Below are 11952 nucleotides of genomic sequence, written 5' to 3'. Positions count from 1 at the left end.
TTTGTGTATAAACACGAGCTTGTTTAGACCCCCAAATTAAAATTACGGCTAAATTGCTTTTACTCTAACTTATCTAAATGCTGAGCAAGAGTAAATGAAGCACAATAAACTGATAACAACTCTAGTGCATAAACATGAATAACCAACAATAAAAGTAAAGCACAAGAGTAAGGGAAGAGAGATGCAACCACAAGATAACACTAAGACATGTTATCGAAGAGGAAACCGAAAAACTCTGCAAAACACCTCTCCACCGCCCTCCAAACGATAATCGATCCACTAGAGAATAAAGTTAGAGTACAAAAATCGAAGAACTCAGCGAAAAACCTCTCTGCCGCCCTCCAAGCGATAATTGATACACTAGAAAATAAAGTTGGAGCACACGAATAACAAAAGGCACTCCAAGCCTAGTCTACCCAATGTACTTGAGCCCTCTAAGCTCCTGCTATCAACGAACTTCTCGGAATCATGTCTTCTCTAGCTTTCTGGATCCCACAATACGCCCAATTGCATCCGCCAAGCCTTACCGGCTTCTTTTGGCAAATCCCCAAAACTTCCCAAGTTCCAAAACATTCTCTACACTCTAAAAATGTATAGATTATGTTTGGGTACAAATCTCTTCTCAAGGTATGACAATGGGAGAGGGCATGAGAAGATGCTAGAATGATTTCTCACTAAATATGAGTAGCTCTCTCTTTAAAAGATGGGTGTGTGTGTTGTAGAAAACCTATTTAGGGTTTTTCTCTCTGAATGGCCTCCTTCCAATTTGTGGGTAATGAGGGTATATTTATAGTATGGGTGAAGGGTAAGAAAGTTATACTTAAAAAATCCTCCAAGTAGAATGTTTCGCGAGTATTTTGTGGGAAGGTCTTACCCACGAGACACTTGCGAAAACGACAGCCTAACATGACTCTTCAGCTTCCAACATGTGCTTCTCAAATGGTTATTTTGCAAGTAAGCTTCTAGCGAGACACTCACGAAATCCATTGATTCTTCATTTTATGCTTGATTCTTCACCAACTTAATATTAAACCCAATACAATAAAATCCCACAAAATGCAAGGAAATAAATTAATGCAATTACAATACTTTTTGTCATGGAATAAAGCCAATATAAAACATAGTTGTAAATTACAACTTTACAGTTAAGATCACCACTCTTAGGAGCCCTAAATGTGCTATGTGTAGTAGAGCCTCACGGATTGCAGCAAACTTTGCTTTCTTAGAGTCTTAGAATGCTGTAAGAAAGGCTTTTCTGACAAGCTGGATTCCTTCTTTTGTTGTACCTATCTAGGCAGCACCTCTTTTTCCCCTGACTAGCTTTCTGGAAACTTCAACTTGACACAACAGTTGCCAATCTTCTTGGTAAGACCAGGCAGGAAGAAGATGTTGGTTACCTCCCTTTGTTGTTTGATCTTGACCTGTAAATTTTCAATAAAAGCAGCATTGTACCTATGACTCTGTGAGTTAAAGCACTTGAGGTTAGCATAACCTCATTTATATTTGGAACTTTCCCTTCGAAAACGATGTCATTTCTATGATTCCATATGCACCAAAGAGTGACAAGTAATGTAGGAATGTAATTCTTAATTCATTGTTCCTTATTGCTTCCTTGGATCTAGCAACTAATCCAATCAGTTATGGTGTGGTAAGGGAGATTGTCTATTCTAATGATTAATTCATAACCTAACTAGACAGCTTTAGTGAAGGGGCACTGAAAAACAGGTGGTCTAAGATTTTCCTATCTTCTTGACAAAAAGGGCAGGTATCAAAGCAATTTATGCCTCTAAGGATAAGTGTATTTCTTACAAGGAGGGCAGAATGTAAGATTTTCCAAATAAAATGCTGAATTTTTTGTGGGAGTGGAAGTTTCCATATAGTTTTCCAAACTTCCTGGGGGAAAGGAGTTGGGGTTGGTTAAGGTGGAAGGTTTTCATTAAGGAGGATAGAGTAAGCTTTTTTCACTTGGAATTGCCATTGGCGGAATAAGGCCAAATAATTTTATCTTGGAATTCTGATGGAACAGTCTTTGTTAGGGTTATAATGGGTTAATAATCTCTTAAGGATTTCATCAAGCTAAAAAGGAAAGCTTTCGTGAGTTTTAGTTGTGATGCCATGGATTATCTAGGCCTTCCTTTTTATAGGTGAAGTTAGGTGTTAGGACATATGTGATTTACTTCACTATTTTATGTAATTGACTAATCTTTTGACAAAACACACTTTACTTGTATTTAGGTAGAACTAGGATGTGTTTAATATTTCAAAAAACTTTGTTTCAAGATCAAGTGTTGAAGCCATACAAGTTTGTCCAAGATTCAAGTCTGAAAAGTGCCTGTCATTAAAGCTCAACAGCTAGCTCGACAGCTAGCCATCTATCGAGCTTGAAAAGTTGTTCAGACCCTTGGCTCGACAACAGCTCGACAGATAGGGTATCTGTCGAGGTTTATGAAAAACAGAATTTCAAATCTATTTTAACTCTAATCCGTGATTGTATGTTTAGGTTTTCTTTCTCACAACCCTAGACATATAAAATGATTATTTTAAGGGCCGTCAACGAGGACACAAGTTGCACAAGTGTTGAGCAAAGTTTGTTCAAGCAAATTGTGACTGAAGACAGAGTTTTGCCCTAGTTCATCTTTCTTGTGAAGAAGTTGCTGTGTTTGTACATCGTAGGGTTTTATGAACAAACATCTTCTAGATCTTCATCGTGTGATGAACTGAAAAACTTTGCAGCCAACAACTTTCTCTAGTTGGTGATTGAAGTCACGTACTAGGATCCGCGCAATTAGTTAGTCACGTACTGGCAGCCGTGCATTATAAGGAGAGATTGTCACTACAGAACAAGTTCAATTGAGTATTGGAGTAAGGGTTCAACTGTAAGTTGGTATAAGGTACTGGGATTCCTTTACTTGTAATCGCTTGTTGTGATAATAGTGGATTCTCGGGAGTGGTGACCTTAAAATCACCCGGTGGGGTTTTTGCCGTGTTGGTTTTCCCCATTCGTAAACAAATCACCGTGTCAATTTATTTTCCGCTGTATACTTGGTTTAATTGGTGATTTGTTTGTGCTACCATGCGTTTGCATGTTAATTTGATTAATTAATAAACTTGGCTAATTAATCAATTAATTCATCACAAGGGTTCAATACGTTTTTGGCTTATCAAGTGGTATCAGAGCAGGCTCACTCTGATTAGGTTTTAATCTTTGCTATGTTGATCCATTGACCCTTGTTGTCATGGCTGTAACCGGCTTGATGAGATCTTTGTTTTCAAATACATCTTGTTTTTCTAATCACTATTTGTTTGAGTGTCTCAAAAAATACAAGTCTAAAAGTTATTTGAATTCTCTTATGATGACTATTGGAAAAGATCTCAGTTTGACTAAGAAGAAACTAGACTGTCTCAAAATGAAAATGTGCAAAGGAGTTGGTCTGAAAAGAGTAAAAATTAAAGGCTTAGCTTGTAAAAGGCAGATGAAAGAAAGCACCATTCCCACTGATCTGTCATCTAAACACGAAATGTGTTTTATGATGAAGTCTGCATTTAAAGTTATGGACACATGTTTGTGGTACCTTGATAGCGGTTGCTCAAGACACATGAATAGAGACCGATCTCTCTCAAGGTTTTCGAGTCTAAGAAAGGTGGTAATGTCACTTTTGGTGATGGAAGCAAATCACAGATTAAAGGGAAAGGAGTCATCTCTCTACCTGGACTGCCAGACATTGCAAATGTTCTATATGTAGAAGGTCTAAGGGTGAACCTATTGAGCATAAGTCAGATATGTGATCAAAACTTCATGGTACTATTCTCGAAGAGAAGGTGTCTTGTCATGGATGAGTCTGGAAAGAAACTCATAAGTGGTGTTCGCACTTTAGACAACTGTTATGGATTGGTTCCTAATGCTGATATTGTGTGCAATGGCATTCGTTTGCCAAATGAAGATCTATGGCATCAACGGATGGGACATGCTAGTTACAAACATCTTTCTATTGTATCTAAGCACGAATTAGTCTTGGGGATACCAAAGCTTAATAGAATGAGCAATGTGGTGTATGGACCATGTCAGCTTGGGAAACAGACAAAAGCTAAGCATCCTAGCACTCAGACATTAGCTACATCTAGGCCATTAGAGCTTCTACATCTGGATCTTATGAGTCCAACTAGAACCGAGTCTCTTGGTGGTAAGAGATACATCATGGTTGTGGTAGACGACTTCACTAGGTACACTTGGGTCATTCCCCTACGATCCAAGTCTGATGCTCCTGAGCACATTGAAGCTTTGTGTGCAAGACTACAGAATGAAAAGAGCTTAAAGATTGATTGAATTCGAAGTAACCATGGTAAAGAATTCAAGAACTCATATATGGAGTCCTTTTACACAAGATTAGGTATATCTCAAGAATTCTCTACTCCTATTACTCCTCAGCAAAATGGTTTAGTAGAAAGAAAGAACATGGTTATTCAGGAGATGGCCAGAGCCATGTTGCATAACAAAGATATGGCTAGAAACTTGTGGGGAGAAGCCGTTAACACTGCATGTCATACGGTTAATATGATGTACTTCAGACCCGGTACCAAAAAGACTCAATATGAGTTATGGAAAGGAAGGAAGCCGAATATGAAGTATTTCAAAATCTTTGGAAGTACTTGTTTCATCCTCAAGGATAGAGAGAATGTGGGAAAGTTTGACTCCCGGAGCGATGAAGGTATATTTTTGGGCTACTCCTCCACAAGCAAGGCTTATCAGGTATACAACAAAAGAACTATGAAGGTAATGGAGACAGTGAATGTTATTATTGATGAGTCTTTAGATTCCGGTTCTGAGAAAAGTATTGAGGAATTCTCCAAAGAAATTCTTCCTCCTGAGCTTAAGGAAGTTCAAGAAATTGTTGAACAAGAACCTGCATCTCCAAGTACTCCCGGTACTCCCAGTGTTGTGGAAGAGTCTGCAAATATACCCACTTCACTAGATTCTGAATCTCATGAAGAGAAATGACCTTCCTCCAGGATTAAATTAAATCGTCCTCCAGAAGTTATTGTGGGAAACATGAATGAACTCACATTAAGGAAACGTACAGTTGATAAATGTGTTGCTAACTTTGTGTCTTATTCTTGTTATTTGTCACAGGTTGAACTCACAAAAGTTGAGGAAGCTCTTCAGGATGAAAGTTGGGTCGAAGCAATGCGTGATGAACTGCTTTAGTTTCAAAGGAATGATGTCTGGACTTTAGTACCTAGACCGGAGGGTGAGCACATCTTTGGCACAAAGTGGATATTCCGCAATAAGACTGATGAGGAGGGTGATGTGATCCGCAACAAGGCTCGGCTTGTAGCTCAAGGATACTCACAAATGCAAGGAGTAGACTATGATGAAACATTTGCCTCAGTTGCCCGTATGAAGTCCATCAGAATTCTCCTTATCCTAGCATTTCATTTGAAGTTCAAACTTTATCAGATGGATGTAAAGACTACTTTCTTGAATAAGATACTTAAAGAAGATGTCTATGTGACTCAACCAAAAGGATTCATTGATCCACACTTTCCAGATCATGTGTTGTATCTCAAGAAGACACTTTATGGCTTAAAGCAAGCTCCTAGAGCTTGGTATGATTGGCTCACACAATACTTGGTGTCACATGGGTTCACAAGAGGAAAAGCTAATCAGACTCTCTTCATCAAAAAGGAAGATGACAAGTTGATAGTTGCTCAAGTTTATATTAATGATATCATCTTTGGGTCGACTAAGGATGAACTTGCTCATGGATTCTCAAAACTCATGCAAGTCGAGTTCGAGATAAGCATGATTGGAGAGCTGACTCACTTCCTTGGATTGCAGATTTGTCAACAAGATTCAGGTATATTCCTATCTCAATCTAAAAATGCTAAGGATCCTGTGAAAAAGTTTGGTTTGGAATCTGCTAGTTCTGTTAGAACCCCTATGAGCCCAAATGTTAAACTCACTATGGACTTGTTAGGCAAAAGTGTAGATTCATCTCTATATAAAAGCATGATAGGTAGTCTGCTTTACCTTACTACTAGTAGACCTGACATTAGTTACAGTATTGGAGTGTGTGCTAGATATCAGGTTAATCCCAAAGAATCTCATATGACTTCTTTAAAAAGAATTATAAAGTATGTCAAAACCACTGCTGAGTTTGGTGTGTGGTACAGCAGGGACACAAATGATGTCTTAGCTGGGTATTCTGATGCTGATTGGGCTAGGAATGCTAATGATAGAAAGAGTACATCGGGGGGTTGTTTTTGTGTGGGTAACAATCTTGTCTCCTGGATGAGCAAAAAACAGAATTCCATCTCTTTATTCACTGCAAAAGCTGAGTACATCGTTGCCGGTAACTGTTGCACCCAACTCCTATGGATGCAAAAACTCCTCCATGATTATGGTATTTATCAAGAGCATCTCACCACATATTGTGATAATACCAGTGCCATCAACATCTCTAAGAATCCAGTTCAACATTCTCGAACTAAACACATAGAGATTCGACATCACTTCATTAGGGAGTTTGTCAAAGATGGTATTCTCACTCTTAAGTTTATTCACACCGATGATCAGAAGGTTGACTTATTTACCAAACCTCTTGACAGCAAACATTTTGAATTCCTTTGTCAAAACATTGGTGTTATCTCCATGAATTGATCTCTTTCTCTCCTCTTTCTTCCTCATGCATTTGTATCTAGGTTTTATGCTTTGCTTTGATTAACATGTTTTTGTTTGTTTTAAGTTTTGTTTATTTTGATTTTCATATAAAAAAATTTAAAAAAAAATTGAAAAATCAGAAAAATACAAAAACAGTGTGTGTTTTGTGTACATTGGTACTTATGTATCTTGGATGGTCATTGAAATAAAGTTTTCTAAACTTTGTATCTCTTGTAACTTAGATGAGCATCTCTATGCACAACTAAGCAAGTGAGCTTTGTGGCTCATGTTTGTGATGAATAAGATTAAGTCATCTCTTGTACTTAACACTCGTATCACTCTTTTTGACGGGAAGAACTATAAAATCCTAAGAGCAAGGCATAAATAACCATCTCACCACTGTTGCCCACCAATCATGAAATGACATCTGTATGCTTTGACATAGCAAAAGTGCAATGTTAATGACATTTGTGTGCTTCGGCATAGCAAAATTGGGATGTCAAATGCTTAACATCATTGGGTATTTCTTTTCTCTCTCTTATATGCCTATGCATGATTTACTTAAAATGAATTATATGCAAAGAAAAATAAAAAAGCAAAAAGAACAAAATGCTTTATATATGATTGCAGCATGTATTCTATAAGATGTGGGAGTTATAGGATGTACCTCGAAAGTGATCGTCCCCATCAAATAGTTATGATTCTGTGTGAGTTAAAATGATTTTCTTATATCTCAAATCATCATAACATGTATACACTTATGCAATCTTGCGATTTTTTTCACACACAACACGCAATATTCTTTGCTACTCTTAATACATGTGCAAGTATAATGCGATTTGGCCATCACGAGGTTTTACATGTGTTAATGTATGCTCACTAAACTGTCTTAAATTGTTTTTGAAATATAAAATTGGTTAGACTTGTTTAGTGTGTATGTGTGTGTTTTGGGATCTATGTGCTTAAAATTGTTGTTAAGAGATGTTTTTAAGAGGTTAAAATATTGTTTGGATCCTTGGTTGTGTTGCATGTTTGATTGCATTCATATCTGTGTTTTTCCCTTTTTGAAAAACTGTTTTTAAGCAATCTTGACACCTCCTCGATACCTCTCGTTACCTAGCCCATCTGTCAAGATCTTTAGTTGATTGTTATCGCAATCTCGACACCTCTCGATAGCTAGGTGGATCGATCGAGAAATCTCCTGTCTCCTTGATAGCTCCTCGATACCTCTTCAATCTATCGAGCTTTGGTTGTTGTGGACACCTGCTTGGACACCTCTCGATAGCGGAATTTGTCGAAGCTTTTAAAGCTCGACACCTTCCTCGATACCTCTCGACATCTCAATCTGTCGAGAATTACTAAACACCTATAAATAGGTTTCAACATGATCTGATCCTCATTTTCTCGATCTCTCTCGATATATCCACGCCTATTCACCTCCCAAACACTCTCTTCTCTCTCAAAACCTACAACCCACGTGATTTTCAACCTTTCCTTGCTTCAAATCACTTGGTATGATCTTTTTTTCTCTCATTATTCATGCATTTCATGCATTTAGACCTATGTTTTGGGATTTTTGAAAAATTTTGGGTTTTTCAAAATTATTGAGTGTTTATTGAAATTTTGGGATGGGTTTTTGTTTAAATGATCTTTGAACCTCATACATTGCATCCCACATGCATTATAACTATATTTTCATGCATTTAGATGTGTGTTATATATGTTAAACTGATTGTGTGCTTGTAGATTTAGATTGGGTTGAGCCCATGATGCTTTTTACTTTGCATGTCACAGGCTCATGCATTTTCATGCATACGTACCTTACATTCAATATATATTCTTGTATATTTGAACTGTTTGGAGCTTTTCTGATTGTCTCTTTCTTTCCCCTTCTCTCTCTCTTGTTTACATTAGTGCGTCAATGGCACCGAAACGTAAATCTGCTCCGTCTTGAAACCCTCTTCGTTTCGGGGCATCGTCTTCTTTTAATCCTACCCCATCTTCTATTTGGTTCCGTGATGAGGATGCTTGAAAGGACTTCTCGAAGAACTTTTCTCGACGAGGTGTTCATTTGGAACGTTGAGTCATTTTGGTGGACTTCGCTGACATTGACCTACCCGATGTCATTCACAATCAGGGTTGGGAGTCACTGTGTGACGTCCCGGTCACATGTCCTTCCATGCTGATCCAAGAGTTTTACTCCAACATACATGGAATTGATTCTTCAGTACCTCTCTTTCATACTCGCGTTCGAGGTACATGCATAGTTGTCACACCGGAATTGGTGTCCGATGTGCTCTGTGTCTCGAGGGTAGAGCATCCTGACTACCCTGGTTGTGAGCATTTGAGGACTGTATCCAAAGACGAGATGATATCAGCTTTTTGTGAGCATCTCGCTAATTGGGGTGATCGTCAGTTTACACCATGTAAGGCCTTTGCTAAAGGTCCTAGATTTATGAAGATGGTGATGACTTTTGTTTTGCACCCACTATCTCACTATAACTCTATTACAGAGCCTCGTGCTCGATTTTTGCTTTCTTTGTTAGAGCACCTCACTATAAATTTTCCTTCACATTTTATTCTTTCTATTATAGATGTATATAGGGATACGGCTACCCGTGATAAGCTCATTTTCCCTTTGGCTATCACGCAGATTTTATGCCATTTTTCTGTTCCTTTTCCCTCTTTCGACCACTTCCTCGTTATGTGTGTCATTAACTATGCTACCGTTAAATAGAGCGAGGCGCAGTTTCAATCGAGTCGGTTCAGTATCGCAACTCCTCCCACTCCTTCTACTCCATTCATATCAGCTCCCTCCTCTTCTACAAGAAAAGTGACACTCAAGGACATCATGACACAGCTTCAGCGCATAGATGCTCTTTTCGACACTCTTAGTGATGAGTTGTGTCAGGTGAACACCCGTGTTGGTCGCATTGCTTGACACCATGCTGAGATGGGTGGTTATACCATGCCTTCCATTCCTACGGTCCCTGCGGTTAAGAGTGATGCTGATGATGATGATGCTACTACTTCTGATGATGAGGATGATGGCGATGCTAGCTCACCTAGCGATGACGAGATGTCTACTTGACACTCTTACCCTTTGTCACTCGTGATAAAAAGGAGAAGTAGTTTTGGTTATGAGAGTAGTCATACTTAGGGGGAGGGTTAGCATATGAGATTTTTGTTAGGGGGAGTGTTGATATTTTGAGGGATGTAGTGAGGATTACATATATCTTTTTTTTTTCTTTCTATTTGGGATACATTCATCTTGTATATGGGTCTTGTGACTATTATTGACATACATTGTACTTATCTTCTTTATATGTTGATGTATGTTTCTTTCACCTATCCTTGCATGTGTTGTTTCTTTTCCTTCTTTATACACATGGTTCTCATTACTTGTATGTAATCTTATATTTCTGTTTCACACAAAGATGTCTTGATGAGTTTTGTTTAAAGTGTTTTAGAAATACAGGTTGTCAAAGTCTACTTGCCATAAACTCTCTTCTTGCAAAGTTTTTCAAGAGTTTGTGTTAGGATAGATTTTATTATATTCAACAAGTGAATATGAGTTGAGTGATTTATGAGTTCTCTCATATCTCATTTGTTTGTTGTGGTTTTGTCACGGATTGCCAAAGGGGGAGATTGTTAGGACATATGTGATTCACTTGTTAAGAACATATGTCACTATCTTATGTAATTGGCTAATCTTTTAATAAAACGCACTTTACTTGTATTTGGGTAGAACTAGGATGTGTTTAATACTTCAATAAACTTTGTTTCAAGATCAAGTGTTGAAACTATGCAAGTCTGTCCAAGATTCAAGTCTGAAAAGTGTCTGTCATTAAAACTCGACAACTAGCTAGATAGCTAGCCAGCTATCGAGCTTGAAGAGCTGTATAGCCCCGTGGCTTGACAGCAGCTCGACAAATAGGGTATTTGTTGAGGTTTATGAAAAACAGAATTTCAGATCTGTTTTAACTCTAATCTGTGATTGTATGTTTGAGCTTTCTTTTCTCACAACCCTAGACATATGAAAAGATTATTTTAAGGGCCGTTAACGAGGACACAAGTTGCACAAGTGTTGAGCAAAGTTTGTTCAAGCAAATTGTGATTGGAGACAGAGTTTTGCCCTAATTCATCTTTCTTATGAAGAAGTTGCTGTGTTTGTGCACCGTAGGGTTTTGTGACCAAGCATCTTTTAGATCTTCATCGTGTGATGAACTGAAGAACTTTGCAGCCAACAACTTTCTTTAGTTGGTAATTGAAGTCGCGTACTAGGATCTGTGCAATTGATTAGTCAAGTACTGGGAGCTGTGCATTACAAGGAGAGATTGTCACTACAGAACAAGTCCAATTGGATATTGAGGTAAGAGTTTAACTGTAGGTTGGTATAAGGTACTGGAATTCTTTTACTTGTAACCGCTTGTTGTAATAATAGTGGATTTTCGGAAGTGGTTACCTTAAAATCACCCGATGGGGTTTTTGTCGTGTTAGTTTTTCCCATTCGTAAACAAATTACCATGTCAATTTATTTTCCACTACATACTTAGTTTAATTGGTGATTTGTTTGTGCTACCACGTGTTTGCATGTTAATTTAATTAATTAATAAACTTGGCTAATTAATCAATTAATTCATCAGAAGGGATCAATACATTTTTGGCCTATCATTAGGGATTGTCTTCCCTTTAATAACCGATCTAGGAACAACATTCCTTGGGTGATGGGTACTTGATTGGTCTTTATAAGTGTAGGATTTATTACTAAAGTGGGTATTGGAGAAGAGAAAGCACTTCTTGGTTTTAGTCGTGGATAGAAGATTCCTTATCTGGCATATTAGAGGATAGGCAATGGCTAAATGCATAGACATGTTTGACTTTAGTAGGGAAAAATTGTTAAGGGCTTGTGCTCTAAAATCCAATTTATTGGCATGTTACAAATAATTAAATTGTTTAATTACATGAGACTATTTGTATATAAACTAATTGGACATTATTATATAGTCCTTGAGATGCATTGTATGTGATTTAGATATAAATCACAAGCTTCTTGTAAACTCAAAAATGTAGTTTATAGTCGGTGATGAAATTAGGCATTTCATTTACTAAGACTATAACATGTCATTTATGATGATTTGTCTTGATCTTGGAAGTAGAGAATTCTAGTTGATGTGTTAGTGTCTTATGTGTGTAAGACACATTGAACTGGATCGTTGTGAGATTAGTTATTCAATTAACAACTGTCACTTGAATAATAAATCTTACGACTTCTATTTTCATAGACTCTTAGT

Source organism: Quercus robur, chromosome 1 (assembly GCF_932294415.1).
Source record: "Quercus robur chromosome 1, dhQueRobu3.1, whole genome shotgun sequence".
Classification (NCBI taxonomy): Eukaryota; Viridiplantae; Streptophyta; class Magnoliopsida; order Fagales; family Fagaceae; genus Quercus; species Quercus robur.
Note: the sequence above shows the minus strand (reverse complement) of the source record.